The following is a 24,644-nucleotide window of genomic DNA, read 5'->3' as shown; positions in this document are numbered from 1 at the left end:
AGTAGCCCCTCTCCCCCAGCACCCTGTGTTACTGACTGTATCTGTACTGATGTTAATCCAGCTCCCTCACACTGTCACTCAGTAACCCCTCTCCCCCAGCACCCTGTGTTACTGACTGTATCTGTACTGATGTTAATCCAGCTCCCTCACACTGTCACTCAGTAGCCCCTCTCCCCCAGCACCCTGTGTTACTGACTGTATCTGTACTGATGTTAATCCAGCTCCCTCACACTGTCACTCAGTAACCCCTCTCCCCGAAGCACCCTGGGTTACTCACTGCGTCTGTACTGATGTTAATCCAGCTCCCTCACACTGTCACTCAGTAACCCCTCTCTCCCCAGCACCCTGTGTTACTGACTGTATCTGTACTGATGTTAATCCAGCTCCATCACACTGTCACTCAGTAACCCCTCTCCCCCAGCACCCTCTGTTACTGACTGTATCTGTACTGATGTTAATCCAGCTCCCTCACACTGTCACTCAGTAACCCCTCTCCCCCAGCACCCTGTGTTACTGACTGTATCTGTACAGATGTTAATCCAGATCCCTGAGACTATCACTCAGTAACCCCTCTCCCCAGCACCCTTTGCTACTGACTACATCTCTACTGATGTTAATCCAGCTCCCTCACACTGTCACTCAGTAACCCCTCTCCCCCAGCACCCTGTGTTACTGACTGTATCTGCACTGATGTTAATCCAGCTCCCTCACACTGTCACTCAGTAACCCCTCTCCCCCAGCACCCTGTGTTACTGACTGTATCTGTACTGATGTTAATCCAGCTCCCTCACACTGTCACTCAGTAACCCCTCTCCCCCAGCACCCTGTGTTACTGACTGTATCTGTACTGATGTTAATCCAGCTCCCTCACACTGTCACTCAGTAGCCCCTCTCCCCCAGCACCCTGTGTTACTGACTGTATCTGTACTGATGTTAATCCAGCTCCCTCACACTGTCACTCAGTAACCCCTCTCCCCCAGCACCCTGTGTTACTGACTGTATCTGTACTGATGTTAATCCAGCTCCCTCACACTGTCACTCAGTAGCCCCTCTCCCCCAGCACCCTGTGTTACTGACTGTATCTGTACTGATGTTAATCCAGCTCCCTCACACTGTCACTCAGTAACCCCTCTCCCCGAAGCACCCTGGGTTACTCACTGCGTCTGTACTGATGTTAATCCAGCTCCCTCACACTGTCACTCAGTAACCCCTCTCTCCCCAGCACCCTGTGTTACTGACTGTATCTGTACTGATGTTAATCCAGCTCCATCACACTGTCACTCAGTAACCCCTCTCCCCCAGCACACTGTGTTACTGACTGTATCTGTACTGATGTTAATCCAGCTCCCTCACACTGTCACTCAGTAACCCCTCTCCCCCAGCACCCTGTGTTACTGACTGTATCTGTACAGATGTTAATCCAGATCCCTGAGACTATCACTCAGTAACCCCTCTCCGCCAGCACCCTTTGCTACTGACTACATCTCTACTGATGTTAAACCAGCTCCCTCACACTGTCACTCAGTAACCCCTCTCCCCCCAGCACCCTGTGTTACTGACTGTATCTGTACTGATGTTAATCCAGCTCCCTCACACTGTCACTCAGTAACCCCTCTCCCCCAGCACACTGTGTTACTGACTGTATCTGTACTGATGTTAATCCAGCTCCCTCACACTGTCACTCAGTAACCCCTCTTCCCACAGCACCCTGTGTTACTGACTGTATCTCTACTGATGTTTATCCAGCTCCCTGACACTGTCACTCAGTGACCTCTCTCTCCCCCAGCACCCTGTGTTACTGACTGTATCTCTACTGATGTTAATCCAGCTCCCTCACACTGTCACTCAGTATCCCCTCTCCCCCAGCACCCTGTGTTACTGACTGTATCTCTGGGTGTGCAAGTCCACAAATCCTTCAAGGTGACGTCCACAGGGGACGCAGCTGGTGAAGAAGGCATCTGGCATGCTTCCCTTTATAGGACGGGGCATCGAGTATAAAAGTTGGGGTCTGATGTTGCAGATGTATAGAACGTTGGTTCAGCCGCATTTGGAATACTGCGTCCAGTTCTGGTCGCCACACTACCAGAAGGACGTGGAGGCTTTGGAGAGAGTACAGAGGACGTTTCCAGGATGTTGCCTGGTATGGAGGGGCTTAGTTATGAGGAGAGATTGGGTAAACTGGGGTTGTTCTCCGTGGAAAGACGGAGGATGAGGGGAGACTTAATAGAGGTGTATAAAATTATGAAAGGCACAGACAGGGTGAACGGTGGGAAGCTTTTCCCCAGGTCGGCGGTGATGTTCACGAGGGGTCATAGGTTCAACGTGAAGTGGGGGAGGTTTAACACAGATATCAGAAGGACATATTTTACACAGAGGGTGGTGGGGGCCTGGAATGCGCTGCCAGGCAAGGTGGTGGAGGCGGAAACGCTGGGAACGTTTAAGACTTATCGAGATAGCCACATGAACGGAGTGGGAATGGAGGGATACAAAAGAATGGTCTAGTTTGGACCAGGGAGCGGCACGGGCTTGGATGGCCAAAGGGCCAGATCCTGTGATGTTTTGTTCTTTGTTCTTTGTTCAACTGATGTTCATCCAGCTCCCTGACACAGTCACTCAGTCGCCCCCCTTCTCCAGCCACTGTGTTACTGACTGTATCTGTTCTGATGGTAATCCAGCTCCCTCACACTGTCACTCAGTAACCCCTCTCCCCCAGCACCCTGTGTTACTGACTGTATCTGTTCTGATGGTAATCCAGCTCCCTCACACTGTCACTCAGTCGCCCCCCTACTCCAGCCCCTGTGTTACTGACTGTATATCTACTGATGTTAGTCCTGCTCCCTCACACTGTCACTCAGTAACCCCTCTCCCCCAGCACCCTGTGTTACTGACTGTGTCTCTACTCATGTTAATCCAGCTCCCTCAGTGTCACCAAGTAACCCCTCTCCCCCAGCACCCTGTGTTACTGACTGTATCTCTACTGATGTTAATCCAACTTCCTCAAATTATCACTCAGTATCCCCGCTCCCCCCAACACCCTGTGTTACTGACTGTATCTGTACTGATGTTAATCCAGCTCCCTCACACTGTCACTCAGTAACCCCTCTCCCCCAGCACCCTGTGTTACTGACTGTATCTGTACTGATGTTAATCCAGCTCCCACACACTGTCACTCAGTAACCCCTCTCCCCCAGCACCCTCTGTTACTGACTGTATCTGTACTGATGTTAATCCAGCTCCCTCAAACTGTCACTCAGTAACCCCTCTTCCCCAGCACCCTGTGTTACTGACTGTATCTGTACTGATGTTAATCCAGCTCCCTCACACTGTCACTCAGTAACCCCTCTCCCCCAGCACCCTGTGTTACTGACTGTATCTGTACTGATGTTAATCCAGCTCCCTCACACTGCCACTCAGTACCCCTCTCCCCCCAGCACACTGTGTTACTGACTGTATCTGTACTGATGTTAATCCAGCTCCCTCACACTGTCACTCAGTAACCCCTCTCCCCCCAGCACCCTGTGTTACTGACTGTATCTCTACTGATGTTAATCCAACTTCCTCAAATTATCACTCAGTATCCCCGCTCCCCCAGCACCCTGTGTTACTGACTGTGTCTGTACTGATGTTAATCCAGCTCCCTCACACTGTCACTCAGTAACCCCTCTCCCCCAGCACCCTGTGTTACTGACTGTATCTCTACTGATGTTGATCCAGCTCCCTCACACTGTCACTCAGTAACCCCTCTCCCCCAGCACCCTGTGTTACTGACTGTATCTCCACAGTTGTTAATCCAACTCCCTCACACTGTCACTCAGTAACACCTCTCCCCCAGCGCCCTGTGTTACTGACTGTATCTCTACTGATGTTGATCCAGCTCCCTCACACTGTCACTCAGTAACCCCTCTCCCCCAGCACCCTCTGTTACTGACTGTATCTGTACTGATGTTAATCCAGCTCCCTCAAACTGTCACTCAGTAACCCCTCTTCCCCAGCACCCTGTGTTACTGACTGTATCTCTACTGATGTTAATCCAGCTCCCTCACACTGTCACTCAGTAACCCCTCTCCACCCAGCACCCTGTGTTACTGACTGTATATCTACTGATGTTAGTCCTGCTCCCTCACACTGTCACTCAGTAACCCTCTTCCCCAGCACCCTGTGTTACTGACTGTATCTGTACAGATGTTAATCCAGCTCCCTCACACTGTCACTCAGTAAACCCTCTCCCCCCCAGCACCCTGTGTTACTGACTGTGTCTGTACTGATGTTAATCCAGCTCCCTCACACTGTCACTCAGTAACCCCTCTCCCCCAGCACCCTGTGTTACTGACTGTATCTGTACTGATGTTAATCCAGCTCCCTCACACTGTCAATCAGTAACCCCTCTACCCCAGCACCCTGTGTTACTGACTGTATCTGTACTGATGTTAATCCAGCTCCCTCACACTGTCACTCAGTAACCCCTCTCCCCAGCACCCTGTGTTACTGACTGTATCTCTACTGATGTTAATCCAGCTCCCTCACACTGTCACTCAGTAACCCCTCTCCCCCAGCACCCTGTGTTACTGACTGTATCTCTACTGATGTTAATCCAGCTCCCTCACACTGTCACTCAGTAACCCCCTCCCCCAGCACCCTGTGTTACTGACTGTTTCTCTGCTAATGTTAATGCACTTCAGCAGTCACGGGCATTCAGCCTTGGATCTTCAGGTTAGCGTTCTCCAAGGCGGCCTTCACGACACACGACAGCGCAGAGTCGCTGAGCAGAAAACGATAGCCAAGTTCCGCACACACGAGGACGGCCTCAACCGGGATATTGGGTTCATGTCACACTATTTGTAGCCCCCACAGCTTGCCTGGACCTGCAAAGTTTCACTGGCTGTCTTGTCTGGAGACAATGCACATCTTTTTAGCCTGTCTTAATGCTCTCTCCACTCACGTTCTTTGTATCTTAAAGACTTGATTAGCTGTAAGTATTCGCATTCCAACCATTATTCATGAAAATAGAGTATGTGTCTTTATAAGCCCTGTCTGTGAACAGAATTTCCACTCACCTGAAGAAGGGGCTTGGAGCTCCGAAAGCTTGTGTGGCTTTTGCTACCAAATAAACCTGTTGGACTTTAACCTGGTGTTGTTAAACATCTTACTGTGTATGGCTTTAGCCAGTGCATTATAACGGTTGGAATGTGAGTCTTTACAGGTAAGCAAGTCTGAAAGGTACAGACAATGTGAGTGGAGAGAGAGTTAAGCAGCGGTGAAAGATGTGTATTGTCTCCAGACAGGACAGTTAGTGAGATTCTGCAAGGCCAGGCAAGTCGTGGGGGTTACAGATAGAAACATAGAAAACTACAGCACAAAACAGGCCCTTCGGCCCCACAAGTTTTGCCGAACATATCCCTACCTTTTAGGCCTACCTATAACCCTCCATCCTATTAAGTCCCATGTACTCATCCAGGAGTCTCTTAAAAGACCCTATTGAGTTTGCCTCCATCACCACTGACGGCAGCCGATTCCACTCGCCCACCACCCTCTGTGTGAAAAAACTGCCCCTAACATTTCCCCCGTACCGACCCCCCCCCCCCCCCCCAGCAACTTAAACCTGTGTCCTCTCATAGCAGCCATTTCCACCCTGGGAAAAAGCCTCTGAGCCTCTCAACACCTTATATACCTCTATTAGGTCTCCTCTCATCCTACGTCTCTCCAAGGAGAAAAGACCGAGCTCCCTCAGCCTAACCTCAAATGACATGCCACTCAATCCAGGCAACATCCTTGTAAATCGCCTCTGCACCCTTTCAATCTTTTCCACATCCTTCCTGTCATGAAGCAACCAGAACTGAGCACAGTACTCCAAGTGGGGTCTGACGAGGGTCTTATATAGCTGCATCATTATCCCCGGACTCCTGAACTCAATCCCTCGATTGATAAAGGCCAGCGCACCATACGCCTTCTTAACCACCTCCTCCACCTGCGGGGCCGATTTTAGAGTCCTATGGACCCGGACCCCAAGGTCCTTCTGATCCTCTACCGTACTCAGAGTCTTTCCCTTTATATTGTACTCCTTCATCCCATTCGACCTGCCAAAATGGACCACGACGCATTTATCTGGGTTGAAGTCCATCTGCCACTTCTCCGCCCAGTGTTGCATCCTATCTATGTCCCTCTGTAACTTCTGACATCCCTCCAGACTATCCACAACCCCACCAACCTTCGTGTCGTCGGCAAACTTACCAACCCATCCCTCCGCTTCCTCATCCAGGTCATCCAGACAGTGTGACATGAGCCCAAGATGGCGGTTGGGGCCGTCCTCATGTGTGTGGAACTTGACTATCAGTCTCTGCTCAGTGACTCTGTGCTGGCGTGTGTGGTGAAGGCAGCCTTGGAGAACGCTTCCCCGAAGACTCACATTCCAACCATTATTGTGTAAATTGAGTTAGTGTCTCTGTCGGCCCTGTTTGTGAACACATCTCCCACTCCCCTGATCAAGGAGCAGTGCTCCGAAAGCTCGTGTCTTGTGCTGCCAAATAGACCTGTTGACCTTTAACCTGGTGCTGTGGCCCCGCCCACCATCTCACACCGTCACAATGCCCGGCTGATTGACGGCAGCTCCGGACCAATAGGAGGAGAAGGGGGCGGGGCTGGATTACCGAGCAGGAGGGGCTAGTCCTCCAACCAATCGGAGTGAATGAGAGGCGGGGCTGGGAGTGGAGCATGCGCAGTGTGCGGGATGGCAATGGGTATGATGTCAGTGAGTGGAATGGCGGCTCGGGGGGAGCGATGGATCCGGCGGGTGGGCGGAGAGGATTCATAACCAGGTTTGTGTACAGCGGAAACTCAGAGAATGAAATCGCCGGTTCCCCGTTTGGACCCAGCGGGAGCCCAGTATTGTTCCCCGTTTCTGCCCCGAGTTCACCGCCGCCATGTTTACAGCGGGGCTGTGCGCCTGCGCCGCCGCCATCTTTGTGAGGGGCAATGTGAAGTGAGCGTATGCCCAGTGCCATGTTTGTGAGGGGCAATGTCAGGAGAGCGCATGCGCAGTGCCATCTTGGTCTGGGTTTGACCAAAGGGCAGAGGTTAAAGGTGAGAGTGTTTCAGAGGGGATGTGGGGACAATGTTGAGGGGGGCTGAAGAAGGGGCTTGCAGCTCCGAAAGCTTGTGTGGCTTTTGCTACCAAATAAACCTGTTGGACTTTAACCTGGTGTTGTTAAACTTCTTACTGTGTTTTCCCCAGTCCAACGCCGGCATCTCCACATCATGACAGAATGTTGAGCAGACTGTGTTGCAAATCTGGAACTCGCTGCCTGAGTGGCTGTTGGAGGCAGGGACTCTCTGATTGAAGAAGCTTCTGGACAAACACATCAATACACAAGGTATCGTCGCTGATAGTCCAAGTACATTGATTGGACTCAATTGGTATTGAGGGGGCGAGTTGTGGGGGGAAGTGGGGCAAGGGGGAGGGGTTGAAGGGTGCGAGAGGTTGTGGGGAGGGGATGAGGGGTTGTGGGGGGGGGGTTGAAGGGTGTGAGAGGTTGTGGGGAGGGGGTGAGGGGTTGCGGGGGGGCAAGGGATGAGGGGTGGTGGGGGAAGGTAAGTTTGCTGATGACACAAAGGTTGGTGGATTTGTGGATAGCGATGAGGACCATCAGAGGATACAGCAGGATATCGATCAGTCCAAGACTTGGGCAGAGAGGTGGCAGATGGAGTTTCGTCCGGACAAATGTGAAGTAATGCATTTTGGAAGGTCTAACACAGATAGGAAACTTACAGTAAATGGCAGAAACCTTCAGAGTATTGATAGGGAGAGGGATCTGGGTGTACAGGTACACAGGTCACTGAAAGTGGCAATGCAGCTGGAGAAGGTAGTCAAGAAGGCATACGGCATGCTTGCCTTCATCGGCCGGGACATTGAGTTTAAAAATTGGCAAGTCGTGTTGCAGCTTTATAGAAGCTTAGTTCGACCGCACTTGGAATATAGTGTTCAATTCTGGTCGCCACACTGCCAGAAGGATGTGGAGGCTTTGGAGAGGGAATAGAAAAGATTTACCAGGATGTGGTCTGGTCTGGAAATCAGCCTCCCACCATTCATTTGTTTATTTCTATGATTCAGGAATCCCAGTGGGTTGTGGCTGAGGCTTTTTTCCAAAGAGTGGGAGCTGAGAACTGAGCTCACACTGGAGACTCTGTGTCTTTTTTCACTGCACCGCACCCCCCCCCCCCCCTTGCATTGCTTTGCTTTGCTTTCAATCAATTTCTTGTGTTCCCTCGCACTCTTTCCTGTCCCCACCACTCTCTTCACTATCACTCCCACGCACTCTCAATTTCTCTCTCCACACCTTCATCCTCCCCCTGCTTCACTCATGCCCTTCAGAGACGGAAATCTGCCGTCCTTACCTGGTCTGGTCTACATGCCATTCCAGAGCCACAGCAACATGTCTGACTCTTAACTGTCCTCCCAAATTGCATAGCAAGCCATTTTGTTCAAGGGCACAGTGGGTTAACTCTGCTGCCTCACAGTGGCATGGTGACACAGTGGGTTAACACTGCTGCCTCACGGTGGCACAGTGGGTTAACACTGCTGCCTCACAGTGACACGGTGACACAGTGGGTTAACACTGCTGTCTCACAGTGACACGGTGACACAGTGGGTTAACACTGCTGCCTCACAGTGACACGGTGGCACAGTGGGTTAACACTGCTGTCTCACAGTGACACGGTGACACAGTGGGTTAACACTGCTGTCTCACAGTGACACGGTGACACAGTGGGTTAACACTGCTGCCTCACAGTGACACGGTGACACAGTGGGTTAACACTGCTGTCTCACAGTGACACGGTGACACAGTGGGTTAACACTGCTGCCTCACAGTGACACGGTGACACAGTGGGTTAACACTGCTGTCTCACAGTGACACGGTGACACAGTGGGTTAACACTGCTGTCTCACAGTGACACGGTGACACAGTGGGTTAACACTGCTGCCTCACAGTGACACGGTGACACAGTGGGTTAACACTGCTGTCTCACAGTGACACGGTGACACAGTGGGTTAACACTGTTGCCTCACAGTGACACGGTGACACAGTGGGTTAACACTGCTGCCTCACAGTGACACGGTGACACAGTGGGTTAACACTGCTGCCTCACAGTGACACGGTGACACAGTGGGTTAACACTGCTGCCTCACAGCGACACGGTGACACAGTGGGTTAACATTGCTGTCTCACAGTGACACGGTGACACAGTGGGTTAACACTGCTGCCTCTCAGTGACACGGTGACACAGTGGGTTAACACTGTTGCCTCACAGTGACACGGTGACACAGTGGGTTAACACTGCTGTCTCACAGCGACACGGTGACACAGTGGGTTAACACTGCTGCCTCACAGTGACACGGTGACACAGTGGGTTAACACTGTTGTCTCACAGTGACACGGTGACACAGTGGGTTGACACAGTGACACAGTGGGTTAACACTGCTGCCTCACAGCGACACGGTGACACAGTGGGTTAACTCTGCTGCCTCACAGTGACACGGTGACACAGTGGGTTAACACTGCTGCCTCACAGTGACACGGTGACACAGTGGGTTAACACTGCTGCCTCACAGTGACACGGTGACACAGTGGGTTAACACTGCTGCCTCACAGTGACACGGTGACACAGTGGGTTAACACTGCTGCCTCACAGTGACACAGTGACACAGTGGGTTAACACTGCTGCCTCACGGTGACACAGTGGGTTAACACTGCTGTCTCACAGCGACACGGTCACACAGTGGGTTAACACTGCTGTCTCACAGCGACACGGTGACACAGTGGGTTAACACTGCTGCCTCACAGTGACACGGTGACACAGTGGGTTAACACTGCTGCCTCACAGTGACACGGTGACACAGTGGGTTAACACTGCTGCCTCACAGTGACACAGTGACACAGTGGGTTAACTCTGCTGCCTCACAGTGACACGGTGACACAGTGGGTTAACACTGCTGCCTCACAGCGACACGGTGACACAGTGGGTTAACACTGCTGCCTCACAGCGACACGGTGACACAGTGGTTAACACTGCTGCCTCACAGTGACACGGTGACACAGTGGGTTAACACTGCTGCCTCACAGTGACATAGTGGATTAACACTGCTGTCTCACAGCGACACGGTGACACAGTGGGTTAACACTGCTGTCTCACAGTGACACGGTGACACAGTGGGTTAACACTGCTGTCTCACAGTGACACGGTGACACAGTGGGTTAACACTGCACCCTCACAGTGACACGGTGACACAGTGGGTTAACACTGCTGCCTCACAGTGACACGGTGACACAGTGGGTTAACACTGCTGCCTCACAGCGACACGGTGACACAGTGGGTTAACACTGCTGCCTCACAGCGACACAGTGGGTTAACACTGCTGCCTCACAGCGACACGGTGACACAGTGGGTTAACACTGCTGTCTCACAGTGACACAGTGGGTTAACACTGCTGCCTCACAGTGACACGGTGACACAGTGGGTTAACACTGCTGCCTCACAGCGACACGGTGACACAGTGGGTTAACACTGCTGTCTCACAGTGACACAGTGGGTTAACACTGCTGCCTCACAGTGACACGGTGACACAGTGGGTTAACACTGCTGCCTCACAGCGACACGGTGACACAGTGGGTTAACACTGCTGTCTCACAGTGACACAGTGGGTTAACACTGCTGCCTCACAGTGACACGGTGACACAGTGGGTTAACACTGCTGCCTCACAGCGACACGGTGACACAGTGGGTTAACACTGCTGTCTCACAGTGACACAGTGGGTTAACACTGCTGCCTCACAGTGACACAGTGGGTTAACACTGCTGCCTCACAGTGACACGGTGACACAGTGGGTTAACACTGCTGCCTCTCAGTGACACGGTGACACAGTGGGTTAACACTGCTGCCTCACAGTGACACGGTGACACAGTGGGTTAACACTGCTGCCTCTCAGTGACACGGTGACACAGTGGGTTAACACTGCTGTCTCACAGTGACACGGTGACACAGTGGGTTAACACTGCTGCCTCACAGTGACACGGTGACACAGTGGGTTAACACTGCTGTCTCACAGCGACACGGTGACACAGTGGGTTAACACTGCTGCCTCACAGTGACACGGTGACACAGTGGGTTAACACTGCTGTCTCACAGTGACACGGTGACACAGTGGGTTGACACAGTGACACAGTGGGTTAACACTGCTGCCTCTCAGCGACACGGTGACACAGTGGGTTAACTCTGCTGCCTCACAGTGACACGGTGACACAGTGGGTTAACACTGCTGCCTCACAGTGACACGGTGACACAGTGGGTTAACACTGCTGTCTCACAGTGACACGGTGACACAGTGGGTTAACACTGCTGCCTCACAGTGACACGGTGACACAGTGGGTTAACACTGCTGCCTCACAGTGACACGGTGGCACAGTGGGTTAACACTGCTGCCTCTCAGTGACACGGTGACACAGTGGGTTAAAACTGCTGCCTTACAGTGACACGGTGACGCAGTGGGTTAACACTGCTGCCTCACAGCGACACGGTGACACAGTGGGTTAACACTGCTGCCTCACAGTGACACGGTGACACAGTGGGTTAACACTGCTGTCTCACAGCGACACGGTCACACAGTGGGTTAACACTGCTGTCTCACAGCGACACGGTCACACAGTGGGTTAACACTGCTGTCTCACAGCGACACGGTCACACAGTGGGTTAACACTGCTGCCTCACAGTGACACGGTGACACAGTGGGTTAACACTGCTGCCTCACTGACATAGTGACACAGTGGGTTAACACTGCTGCCTCACAGTGACACGGTGACACAGTGGGTTAACACTGCTGCCTCACAGTGACACGGTGACACAGTGGGTTAACACTGCTGCCTCACAGTGACACGGTGACACAGTGGGTTAACACTGCTGCCTCACAGCGACACGGTGACACAGTGGGTTAACACTGCTGTCTCACAGCGACACGGTGACACAGTGGGTTAACACTGCTGTCTCACAGTGACACGGTGAAACAGTGGGTTAACACTGCTGTCTCACAGCGACACGGTGACACAGTGGGTTAACACTGCTGCCTCACAGTGACACGGTGACACAGTGGGTTAACACTGCTGTCTCACAGTGACACGGTGACACAGTGGGTTAACACTGCTGCCTCACAGTGACACGGTGACACAGTGGGTTAACACTGCTGTCTCACAGTGACACGGTGACACAGTGGGTTAACACTGCTGTCTCACAGTGACACGGTGACACAGTGGGTTAACACTGCTGCCTCACAGTGACACGGTGACACAGTGGGTTAACACTGCTGCCTCACAGCGACACGGTGACACAGTGGGTTAACACTGCTGCCTCACAGTGACACGGTGACACAGTGGGTTAACACTGCTGTCTCACAGCGACACGGTGACACAGTGGGTTAACACTGCTGCCTCACAGTGACACGGTGACACAGTGGGTTAACACTGCTGCCTCACAGTGACACGGTGACACAGTGGGTTAACACTGCTGCCTCACAGTGACACGGTGACACAGTGGGTTAACACTGCTGCCTCACAGTGACACGGTGACACAGTGGGTTAACACTGCTGCCTCACAGCGACACGGTGACACAGTGGGTTAACACTGCTGCCTCACAGTGACACGGTGACACAGTGGGTTAACACTGCTGCCTCACAGTGACACGGTGACACAGTGGGTTAACACTGCTGCCTCACAGTGACACGGTGACACAGTGGGTTAACCCTGCTGCCTCCCAGTGACACGGTGACACAGTGGTTAACACAGCTGCCTCACAGTGACACGGTGACACAGTGGGTTAACACTGCTGTCTCACAGTGACACGGTGGCACAGTGGGTTAACACTGCTGCCTCACAGTGACACGGTGACACAGTGGGTTAACACTGCTGCCTCACAGTGACACGGTGGCACAGTGGGTTAACACTGCTGCCTCACAGTGACACGGTGACACAGTGGTTAACACAGCTGCCTCACAGTGACACGGTGACACAGTGGGTTAACACTGCTGTCTCACAGCGACACGGTGACACAGTGGGTTAACACTGCTGTCTCACAGTGACACGTTGACACAGTGGGTTAACACTGCTGTCTCACAGCGACACGGTGACACAGTGGGTTAACACTGCTGCCTCACAGTGACACGTTGACACAGTGGGTTAACACTGCTGTCTCACAGCGACACGGTGACACAGTGGGTTAACACTACTGCCTCACAGTGACACGGTGACACAGTGGGTTAACACTGCTGCCTCACAGTGACATGGGGACACAGTGGGTTAACACTGCTGTCTCACAGTGACACGGTGACACAGTGGGTTAACACTGCTGTCTCACAGTGACACGGTGACACAGTGGGTTAACACTGCTGCCTCACAGTGACACGGTGACACAGTGGGTTAACACTGCTGCCTCACAGTGACACGGTGACACAGTGGGTTAACACTGCTGCCTCACAGTGACACGGTGACACAGTGGGTTAACACTGCTCCCTCACAGTGACACGGTGACACAGTGGGTTAACACTGCTGTCTCACAGTGACACGGTGACACAGTGGGTTAACACTGCTGCCTCACAGTGACACGGTGACACAGTGGGTTAACACTGCTGCCTCACAGTGACACGGTGACACAGTGGGTTAACACTGCTGTCTCACAGTGACACGGTGACACAGTGGGTTAACACTGCTGTCTCACAGTGACACGGTGACACAGTGGGTTAACACTGCTGCCTCACAGTGACACGGTGACACAGTGGGTTAACACTGCTGCCTCACAGTGACACGGTGACACAGTGGGTTAACACTGCTGTCTCACAGTGACACGGTGACACAGTGGGTTAACACTGCTGCCTCACAGTGACACGGTGACACAGTGGGTTAACACTGCTGCCTCACAGTGACACGGTGACACAGTGGGTTAACACTGCTGTCTCACATTGGCACAGTGGGTTAACACTGCTGCCTCACAGTGACACGGTGACACAGTGGGTTAACACTGCTGCCTCACAGTGACACGGTGACACAGTGGGTTAACACTGCTGTCTCACATTGGCACAGTGGGTTAACACTGCTGCCTCACAGTGACACGGTGACACAGTGGGTTAACACTGCTGCCTCACAGTGACACGGTGACACAGTGGGTTAACACTGCTCCCTCACAGTGACACGGTGACACAGTGGGTTAACACTGCTGCCTCACAGTGACACGGTGACACAGTGTGTTAAAACTGCTGCCTCACAGTGACACGGTGACACAGTGGGTTAACACTGCTGCCTCACAGTGACACGGTGACACAGTGGGTTCACACTGCTGTCTCACAGCGACACGGTGACACAGTGGGTTAACACTGCTGCCTCACAGTGACACGGTGACACAGTGGGTTTACACTGCTGCCTCACAGTGACACGGTGACACAGTGGGTTAACACTGCTGTCTCACAGTGACACGGTGACACAGTGGGTTAACACTGCTGCCTCACAGTGACACAGTGGGTTAACACTGCTGCCTCACGGTGACACAGTGGATTAACACTGCTGTCTCACAGTGACACGGTGACACAGTGGGTTAACACTGCTGCCTCACAGTGACACGGTGACACAGTGGGTTAACACTGCTGCCTCACAGTGACACGGTGACACAGTGGGTTAACACTGTTGCCTCACAGTGACACGGTGACACAGTGGTTAACACTGCTGTCTGACAGTGACACAGTGACACAGTGGGTTAACACTGCTGTCTCACAGCGACACGGTGACACAGTGGGTTAACACTGCTGCCTCACAGTGACACGGTGACACAGTGGGTTAACACTGCTGTCTCACAGTGACACGGTGACAGTGGGTTAACACTGCTGCCTCACAGTGACACGGTGACACAGTGGGTTAACACTGCTGCCTCACAGTGACACGGTGACACAGTGGGTTAACACTGCTGTCTCACAGTGACACAGTGACACAGTGGGTTAACACTGCTGCCTCACAGTGACACGGTGAGACAGTGGGTTAACACTGCTGTCTCACAGTGACACGGTGACACAGTGGGTTAACACTGCTGCCTCACAGTGACACGGTGACACAGTGGGTTAACACTGCTGCCTCTCAGTGACACGGTGACACAGTGGGTTAACACTGCTGCCTCACAGTGACACGGTGGGTTAACACTGCTGCCTCACAGTGACACGGTGACACAGTGGGTTAACACTGCTGCCTCACAGCGACACGGTGACACAGTGGGTTAACACTGCTGTCTCACAGTGACACGGTGACACAGTGGGTTAACACTGCTGTCTCACCGTGACACGGTGACACAGTGGTTAACACTGCTGCCTCACAGTGACACGGTGACACAGTGGGTTAACACTGCTGCCTCACAGTGACACGGTGGCACAGTGGGTTAACACTGCTGTCTCACAGTGACACGGTGACAGTGGGTTAACACTGCTGTCTCACAGTGACACGGTGACACAGTGGGTTAACACTGCTGCCTCACAGTGACACGGTGACACAGTGGGTTAACACTGCTGCCTCACAGTGACACGGTGACACAGTGGTTAACACTGCTGTCTCACAGCGACACTGTGACACAGTGGGTTAACACTGCTGTCTCACAGTGACACGGTGACACAGTGGGTTAACACTGCTGTCTCACAGTGACACGGTGACACAGTGGTTAACACTGCTGTCTCACAGCGACACTGTGACACAGTGGGTTAACACTGCTGTCTCACAGTGACACGGTGACACAGTGGGTTAACACTGCTGCCTCACAGTGACACGGTGACACAGTGGGTTAACACTGCTGCCTCACAGTGACACGGTGACACAGTGGGTTAACACTGCTGCCTCACAGTGACACGGTGACACAGTGGGTTAACACTGCTGTCTCACAGTGACACGGTGACACAGTGGGTTAACACTGCTGTCTCACAGTGACACGGTGACACAGTGGGTTAACACTGCTGTCTCACAGTGACACGGTGACACAGTGGGTTAACACTGCTGCCTCACAGTGACACGGTGACACAGTGGGTTAACACTGCTGTCTCACAGTGACACGGTGACACAGTGGGTTAACACTGCTGCCTCACAGTGACACGGTGACACAGTGGTTAACACAGCTGCCTCACAGTGACACGGTGACACAGTGGGTTAACACTGCTGTCTCACAGTGACACGGTGACACAGTGGGTTAACACTGCTGTCTCACAGTGACACGGTGACACAGTGGGTTAACACTGCTGTCTCACAGTGACACGGTGACACAGTGGGTTAACACTGCTGTCTCACAGTGACACGGTGACACAGTGGGTTAACACTGCTGTCTCACAGTGACACGGTGACACAGTGGGTTAACACTGCTGTCTCACAGTGACACGGTGACACAGTGGGTTAACACTGCTGTCTCACAGTGACACGGTGACACAGTGGGTTAACACTGCTGCCTCACAGTGACACGGTGACACAGTGGGTTAACACTGCTGCCTCACAGTGACACGGTGACACAGTGGGTTAACACTGCTGCCTCACAGTGACACGGTTACACAGTGCGTTAACACTGCTGTCTCACAGTGACACGGTGGCACAGTGGTTCGCACTGCTGCCTCACAGTGACACGGTGACACAGTGGGTTAACACTGCTGCCTCACAGCGACACGGTGACACAGTGGGTTAACACTGCTGCCTCACAGTGACACGGTGACACAGTGGGTTAACACTGCTGTCTCACAGTGACACGGTGACACAGTGGGTTAACACTGCTGTCTCACAGTGACACGGTGACACAGTGGGTTAACACTGCTGCCTCACAGTGACACGGTGACACAGTGGGTTAACACTGCTGCCTCACAGTGACACGGTGACACAGTGGGTTAACACTGCTGTCTCACAGTGACACGGTGGCACAGTGGGTTAACACTGCTGCCTCACAGTGACACGGTGACACAGTGGGTTAACACTGCTGCCTCACAGTGACACGGTGACACAGTGGGTTAACACTGCTGCCTCACAGTGACACGGTGACACAGTGGGTTAACACTGCTGCCTCACAGTGACACGGTGACACAGTGGGTTAACACTGCTGTCTCACAGTGACACGGTGACACAGTGGGTTAACACTGCTGCCTCACAGCGACACGGTGACACAGTGGGTTAACACTGCTGCCTCACAGTGACACGGTGACACAGTGGGTTAACACTGCTCCCTCACGGTGACACGGTGACACAGTGGGTTAACACTGCTCCCTCACGGTGACACGGTGACACAGTGGGTTAACACTGCTCCCTCACGGTGACACGGTGACACAGTGGGTTAACACTGCTCCCTCACGGTGACACGGTGACACAGTGGGTTAACACTGCTGCCTCACAGTGACACGGTGACACAGTGGGTTAACACTGCTGCCTCACAGCGACACGGTGACACAGTGGGTTAACACTGCTGCCTCACAGTGACACGGTGACACAGTGGGTTAACATTGCTGTCTCACAGTGACACGGTGACACAGTGGGTTAACACTGCTGCCTCACAGTGACACGGTGACACAGTGGGTTAACACTGCTGCCTCACAGTGACACGGTGACACAGTGGGTTAACACTGCTGCCTCACAGTGACACGGTGACACAGTGGGTTAACACTGCTGTCTCACAGTGACACGGTGACACAGTGGGTTAACACTGCTGTCTCACAGTGACACGGTGACACAGTGGGTTAACACTGCCGCCTCACAGTGACACGGTGACACAGTGGGTTAACACTGCTGCCTCTCAGTGACACGGTGACACAGTGGGTTAACACTGCTGCCTCACAGCGACACGGTGACACAGTGGGTTAACTCTGCTGCCTCACAGTGACACGGTGACACAGTGGTTAACACTGCTGTCTCACAGTGACACGGTGGCACAGTGGGTTAACACTGCTGTCTCACAGTGACACGGTGACAGTGGGTTAACACTGCTGTCTCACAGTGACACGGTGACACAGTGGGTTAACACTGCTGCCTCACAGTGACACGGTGACACAGTGGGTTAACACTGCTGCCTCACAGTGACACGGTGACACAGTGGGTTAACACTGCTGTCTCACAGTGACACAGTGGGTTAACACTGCTGTCTCACAGTGACACGGTGACACAGTGGGTTAACACTGCTGTCTCACAGTGACACGGTGACACAGTGGTTAACACTGCTGTCTCACAGCGACACTGTGACACAGTGGGTTAACACTGCTGTCTCACAGTGACACGGTGACACAGTGGGTTAACACTGCTGCCTCACAGTGACACAGTGGGTTAACACTGCTGCCTCACAGTGACACGGTGACACAGTGGGTTAACACTGCTGCCTCACAGTGACACGGTGACACAGTGGGTTAACACTGCTGTCTCACAGTGACACGGTGACACAGTGGGTTAACACTGCTGTCTCACAGTGACACGGTGACACAGTGGGTTAACACTGCTGTCTCACAGTGACACGGTGACACAGTGGGTTAACACTGCTGCCTCACAGTGACACGGTGACACAGTGGTTAACACAGCTGCCTCACAGTGACACGGTGACACAGTGGGTTAACACTGCTGTCTCACAGTGACACGGTGACACAGTGGGTTAACACTGCTGCCTCACAGTGACACGGTGACACAGTGGGTTAACACTGCTGTCTCACAGTGACACGGTGACACAGTGGGTTAACACTGCTGCCTCACAGTGACACGGTGACACAGTGGGTTAACACTGCTGCCTCACAGTGACACGGTGACACAGTGGGTTAACACTGCTGTCTCACAGTGACACGGTGACACAGTGGGTTAACACTGCTGCCTCACAGTGACGCAGTGACACAGTGGGTTAACACTGCTGTCTCACAGTGACACGGTGACACAGTGGGTTAACACTGCTGTCTCACAGTGACACGGTGACACAGTGGGTTAACACTGCTGTCTCACAGTGACACGGTGACACAGTGGGTTAACACTTATGTCTCACAGTGACACGGTGACACAGTGGGTTAACACTGCTGCCTCACAGTGACACGGTTACACAGTGGGTTAACACTGCTGTCTCACAGTGACACGGTGGCACAGTGGTTCGCACTGCTGCCTCACAGTGACACGGTGACACAGTGGGTTAACACTGCTGTCTCACAGTGACACGGTGACACAGTGGGTTAACACTGCTGTCTCACAGTGACACGGTGACACAGTGGGTTAACACTGCTGTCTCACAGTGACACGGTGACACAGTGGGTTAACACTGCTGCCTCACAGTGACACGATGACACAGTGGGTTAACACTGCTGTCTCACAGTGACACGGTGACACAGTGGGTTAACACTGCTGTCTCACAGTGACACGGTGACACAGTGGGTTAACACTGCTGCCTCACAGTGACACGGTGACACAGTGGTTAACACAGCTGCCTCACAGTGACACGGTGACACAGTGGGTTAACACTGCTGTCTCACAGTGACACGGTGACACAGTGGGTTAACACTGCTGCCTCACAGTGACACGGTGACACAGTGGGTTAACACTGCTGTCTCACAGTGACACGGTGACACAGTGGGTTAACACTGCTGCCTCACAGTGACACGGTGACACAGTGGGTTAACACTGCTGTCTCACAGTGACACGGTGACACAGTGGGTTAACACTGCTGCCTCACAGTGACACGGTGACACAGTGGGTTAACACTGCTGTCTCACAGTGACACGGTGACACAGTGGGTTAACACTGCTGTCTCACAGTGACACGGTGACACAGTGGGTTAACACTGCTGTCTCACAGTGACACGGTGACACAGTGGGTTAACACTGCTGCCTCACAGTGACGCAGTGACACAGTGGGTTAACACTGCTGTCTCACAGTGACACGGTGACACAGTGGGTTAACACTGCTGTCTCACAGTGACACGGTGACACAGTGGGTTAACACTGCTGCCTCACAGTGACACGGTGACACAGTGGGTTAACACTGCTGTCTCACATTGGCACAGTGGGTTAACACTGCTGCCTCACAGTGACACGGTGACACAGTGGGTTAACACTGCTGCCTCACAGTGACACGGTGACACAGTGGGTTAACACTGCTCCCTCACAGTGACACGGTGACACAGTGGGTTAACACTGCTGCCTCACAGTGACACGGTGACACAGTGTGTTAAAACTGCTGCCTCACAGTGACACGGTGACACAGTGGGTTAACACTGCTGCCTCACAGTGACACGGTGACACAGTGGGTTCACACTGCTGTCTCACAGCGACACGGTGACACAGTGGGTTAACACTGCTGCCTCACAGTGACACGGTGACACAGTGGGTTTACACTGCTGCCTCACAGTGACACGGTGACACAGTGGGTTAACACTGCTGCCTCACAGTGACACGGTGACACAGTGGGTTAACACTGCTGCCTCACAGTGACACGGTGACACAGTGGTTAACACTGCTGTCTGACAGTGACACAGTGACACAGTGGGTTAACACTGCTGTCTCACAGCGACACGGTGACACAGTGGGTTAACACTGCTGCCTCACAGTGACACGGTGACACAGTGGGTTAACACTGCTGTCTCACAGTGACACGGTGACACAGTGGGTTAACACTGCTGCCTCACAGTGACACGGTGACACAGTGGGTTAACACTGCTGTCTCACAGTGACACGGTGACACAGTGGGTTAACACTGCTGCCTCACAGTGACACGGTGACAGTGGGTTAACACTGCTGCCTAACCCTAACCCCCCCCTGGGTTTTTCCCCCCCCCCCTGGGTTTTTCCCCCCCCCCCTGGGTTTTGCCCCCCGATTGCCCGCCCCCCGATTGCCCGCCCCCCGATTGCCCGCCCCCCGATTGCCCGCCCCCGGATTGCCCGCCCCCGGATCCCCGGATTGCCCGCCCCCGGATTGCCCGCCCCCGGATTGCCCGCCCCCGGATTGCCCGCCCCCCGATTGCCCGCACCCCGATTGCCCGCCCCCCGAATTGGCCCCCCCCCGATTGCCCGCCCCCCCCCCGATTGCCCGCCCCCGAATTGCCCGCCCCCGAATTGCCCCGCCCCCGGATTGCCCCGCCCCCGGATTGCCCCGCCCCCGGATTGCCCCGCCCCCGGATTGCCCCGCCCCCGGATTGCCCCGCCCCCGGATTGCCCCGCCCCCGGATTGCCCCGCCCCCGAATTGCCCGCCCCCGAATTGCCCGCCCCCGAATTGCCCGCCCCCGAATTGCCCGCCCCCGAATTGCCCGCCCCCGATTGCCCGCCCCCGAATTGCCCGCCCCCCGAATTGCCCCGCCCCCGAATTGCCCCGCCCCCGAATCCCACTCTAATCACCCCCCCCACTCACTCTCTCTCAGGAACTCACCGCCAAAGCCCTCTGAGCCACTCCCAATCCTTCTCAACCCGCTGCCCTCAATCTCCACTAATTCCCCCCCAAAACTCCCCTTTCCCCCACCTGATTCCCTGTCCCTCTGCCCGATCTGCTTCAATCCGACTCTGTAAGCACCCCCTCCCCCCGCTCAATCTCTCTGACACCCACTGCCAATCTGACTCTCAGCCCCCTGAATCCTCCAAGTTCCTGCCCCAAATCCTCAGCCCCCCCCCAAAGGCTCCCTTTGCCCCCCCTGCCAAAATCAAGCCACCCAATCCTTCCTCAGTCCTCCCCACCCCTGAATCCCTCTGAGTCACCCCCCCACTCCGAATCGCTCGACACCCCCCCCAATTCTAACCCTGATGCAAGGCCCCACCCTAAATCCCTCTCTGAATTTCCCCCCTCCCAAATCCCTATAAATCCACCCCGCCCTCAATCCCTTTCCCTCCACCCCGACTCGCCCCCCCGCCATCTCCCTCTGACTCCCTACCCCATCCAGACCCTCCCCAGATTCTAAGCCCCTGAGATTCCTCTGGAATCCCCCCTGAATGTCTCCCGAGATCGCCCCCACCCTCGCCACATTCCTCTGCCCCCGAATCCTGCTCCCTCTCCAATCCCACCCCTTCAATCTGTCTGAGCACCAAACCATGTCTTGTAATCCCCGTAAACCCCCCAATCCCTCCTGTATCCCTCAGAACCCCAGAAATTCCCCTCTGAGCCCCCTCTTCCCAAATCCCCCTCAATTCCCCCCGATTCCCTCCCTCTCAGCCCCGCTAAATCCCAAAGTCCCCATGAGACCCTTAAATCCCCCTGAATCCCTCTAATTCCCGACCACAATCCCTGAGTCTACCCCTACATCCCTCTCCACTCTCCCCCTTTAATCCCCCTCAATCCCCCCCCCCCACTCCAGCCAAATCTGTCGTCCCTCCTCACAATCCCTCTAAATCTCCCGATCCTTCCCTCTGAGCCCCGTATCCCTCTAAGTTCCCCTCTTTCCCCCCCCGCCCCTCTCAACCTGGCAAATTCCCACTCCCTCCCTGTGAACAGCCTCTGGACTGACAGATCCCCCCCTTTCTAATTAGTACCCCCCCCCCCCCCCATCCGCGTGTCCATCCCCGTCCACCACCCCCCTGTAAACAGCTCCTGGTGGAGTTGGATGTGGAAACTCTGCCCATTTTAAACATTAACGTTCAAATGACTAATTCCCTTGACACTGAGCAGCCTGTGTTATAACATCCCCCACCCCCATCCTGTACAACAGACCCCCTGTCTGATTCCCCCTCCCCCCTCCTCCATTGCCCCCTTTCTCTGATAACCCCTGACTCTGGTCAGCCCTTTCAGCAGTGCTGAATCCCTCTGAATTGCCCCCGATTCCCTCCCTCTGCGTTCCTGGGCCCTTGCTGCTTGTGAACAGCAAACCCGTGATCTGGCCCGTCCCCCACGAGAGAGCAGAGAGAGAGAGAGATATAAGAGACAGAGAAGTAGAGATATGGAGATAGAGAGAATGCTGCTGTAATTCAGACAGAATGATTCACAGAGAGGGGGAAGCAGAGATCAGAGAGATGGAGATGGGGAGGATGCGACTGTAATTCAGACTGATTCACAGAGAAGGAAGCAGAGATCAGAGAGAGGGGGAAGCAGATAGAGAGAGGGAAGCGATAGAGAGAGAGATAAGAGACAAATAAAAGCAGAGTTAATGTTAAAATTTTATTTGTTAATCACAAGTAGGCTTACATTAACACTGCAATGAAGTTATTGTGAAAAGATATAGAGATGGGGAGTGAGAGAGAATGCTGCTGTACTTCAGACAGAATGAGTCACAGAGAGGGAGCAGAGATAGACAGAGGGGGGAGCAGAGATAGAGAGAGAGAGACGGAGAGGAGGCTGCTGTGATTGAGATAAAATGATCCACAGAGAGAGAGAGAGACGGAGAGGCTGAGATACAAAGTGAGATGTCGAGATAAATAGAAAGTGGGGCTTTGGCAAGACAGAGTGACAAAGTTTCAGAGAGAGAGTGAAAGATAGAGAGAAGGAGAGAAAAAGGGAAAGATGCTGCCATTGTGAGAGGCTGAGGTATAAAGGATGGGGAGAGACAGGGATTGGAAAGATGTGGAGAAACAGTTCTGAGGATGGGGGAGTTGCACAGACAGAGCTTCAGGGAGAGGGATTGAAATCTGTGGGATTACATTGGAGCAGGGATCACTGGGAATGCCCCCTCCCCCTGACACACAGACCACTAACCCTCCGTGTAAAAGCCCCACCAGTCTATCTGTGAATAAAAATGAACGACAAAGACACGGGGACTTTTATTAATATTTTTCTCTCTGGTTATAGCTCTTGTCCGAGGATTCCTCACGGCAAAACTATTCGCTCTCTGCATCGCCAAAGTTTCCAAAGGAATTCTCCTTGGAAGAGAGAAAGAGAAAATAAAGTGAAATTTGATTAAACACAAAACAAAAGCTGATTATAAACAATAAAAGGCACAGCAAGATCCCAGGACTTGCTGAAATTCACAATCTCACTGGGGGGAGGTGGGGGAAACATTCATTTTCACCTCCTCATTATTAAACCCTGACAAAATGGGAACAAGTTTCAAATGCAATGAACTTCCAACTGTCTCCTGACTGTCCCGATATTGAATTTATTGAACACATCAAAGCATTCTGGGGGCTTTACTCCAGAGACAGGCCAGTGAATAAACACAGGAGGCCCCAATGAAGTTCCCACTTCTATCAGTCACCTCTCCCCTCCCCGCCCCCCCTCTGTTTCTCCCTCTCCGTCTCCTACACACTTCCCCCAGATCTATATCTGTCCAATACCCCGTCTCTGGATAACCTGTCCTGATCTCTGCTCTGTTTCTCTCTCTCGAGGTGAATCTGGATTGAAATGCTCTCTCTAAGTTTCTGTCTGACCGTTTAAAATAAAACTCACAATCAAAAGGGAAATGAGAGGGGGGCGGGGGGGCAGGAAAATCCACAATCCCACCCTGAAGCGGCTGCTTCACATTTTATTGAACCATTGAATTCAGCCACTTAAACCCTGTTGGGGAATTAAGCGAATGCAAAAGTGCTGCTGAGATTTAGGCCGTGAAGTGCGGCCTAGTCACAGAGGCTGCATTATTCCTCAGGTAGAAAGAACAAACCCCCCTCTCTCCCACCCCCCAGTTAAACAGAACAATCTTCTCCATCCACACCCACAAATCCCAGCGCCCTGTCTAAACACACAAGCA

General features: G+C 53.3%; 1 long non-coding RNA gene across 1 annotated transcript; it reads left to right on the top strand.

The window, feature by feature from the left end:
- Positions 1-6,698: 6,698 nt before the first annotated feature.
- Positions 6,699-23,863, top strand: LOC144487539 (uncharacterized). The gene is made up of 3 exons (XR_013496425.1): positions 6,699-6,812; positions 7,229-7,367; positions 23,750-23,863. It is a non-coding gene; the product is annotated as an uncharacterized LOC144487539 (long non-coding RNA).
- Positions 23,864-24,644: the final 781 nt, after the last annotated feature.

The sequence above is a fragment of the Mustelus asterias genome, unplaced genomic scaffold (genome assembly GCF_964213995.1).
Source record: "Mustelus asterias unplaced genomic scaffold, sMusAst1.hap1.1 HAP1_SCAFFOLD_857, whole genome shotgun sequence".
NCBI lineage: Eukaryota > Metazoa > Chordata > Chondrichthyes > Carcharhiniformes > Triakidae > Mustelus > Mustelus asterias.
This window is presented reverse-complemented; position numbering and strand designations above follow the sequence as displayed.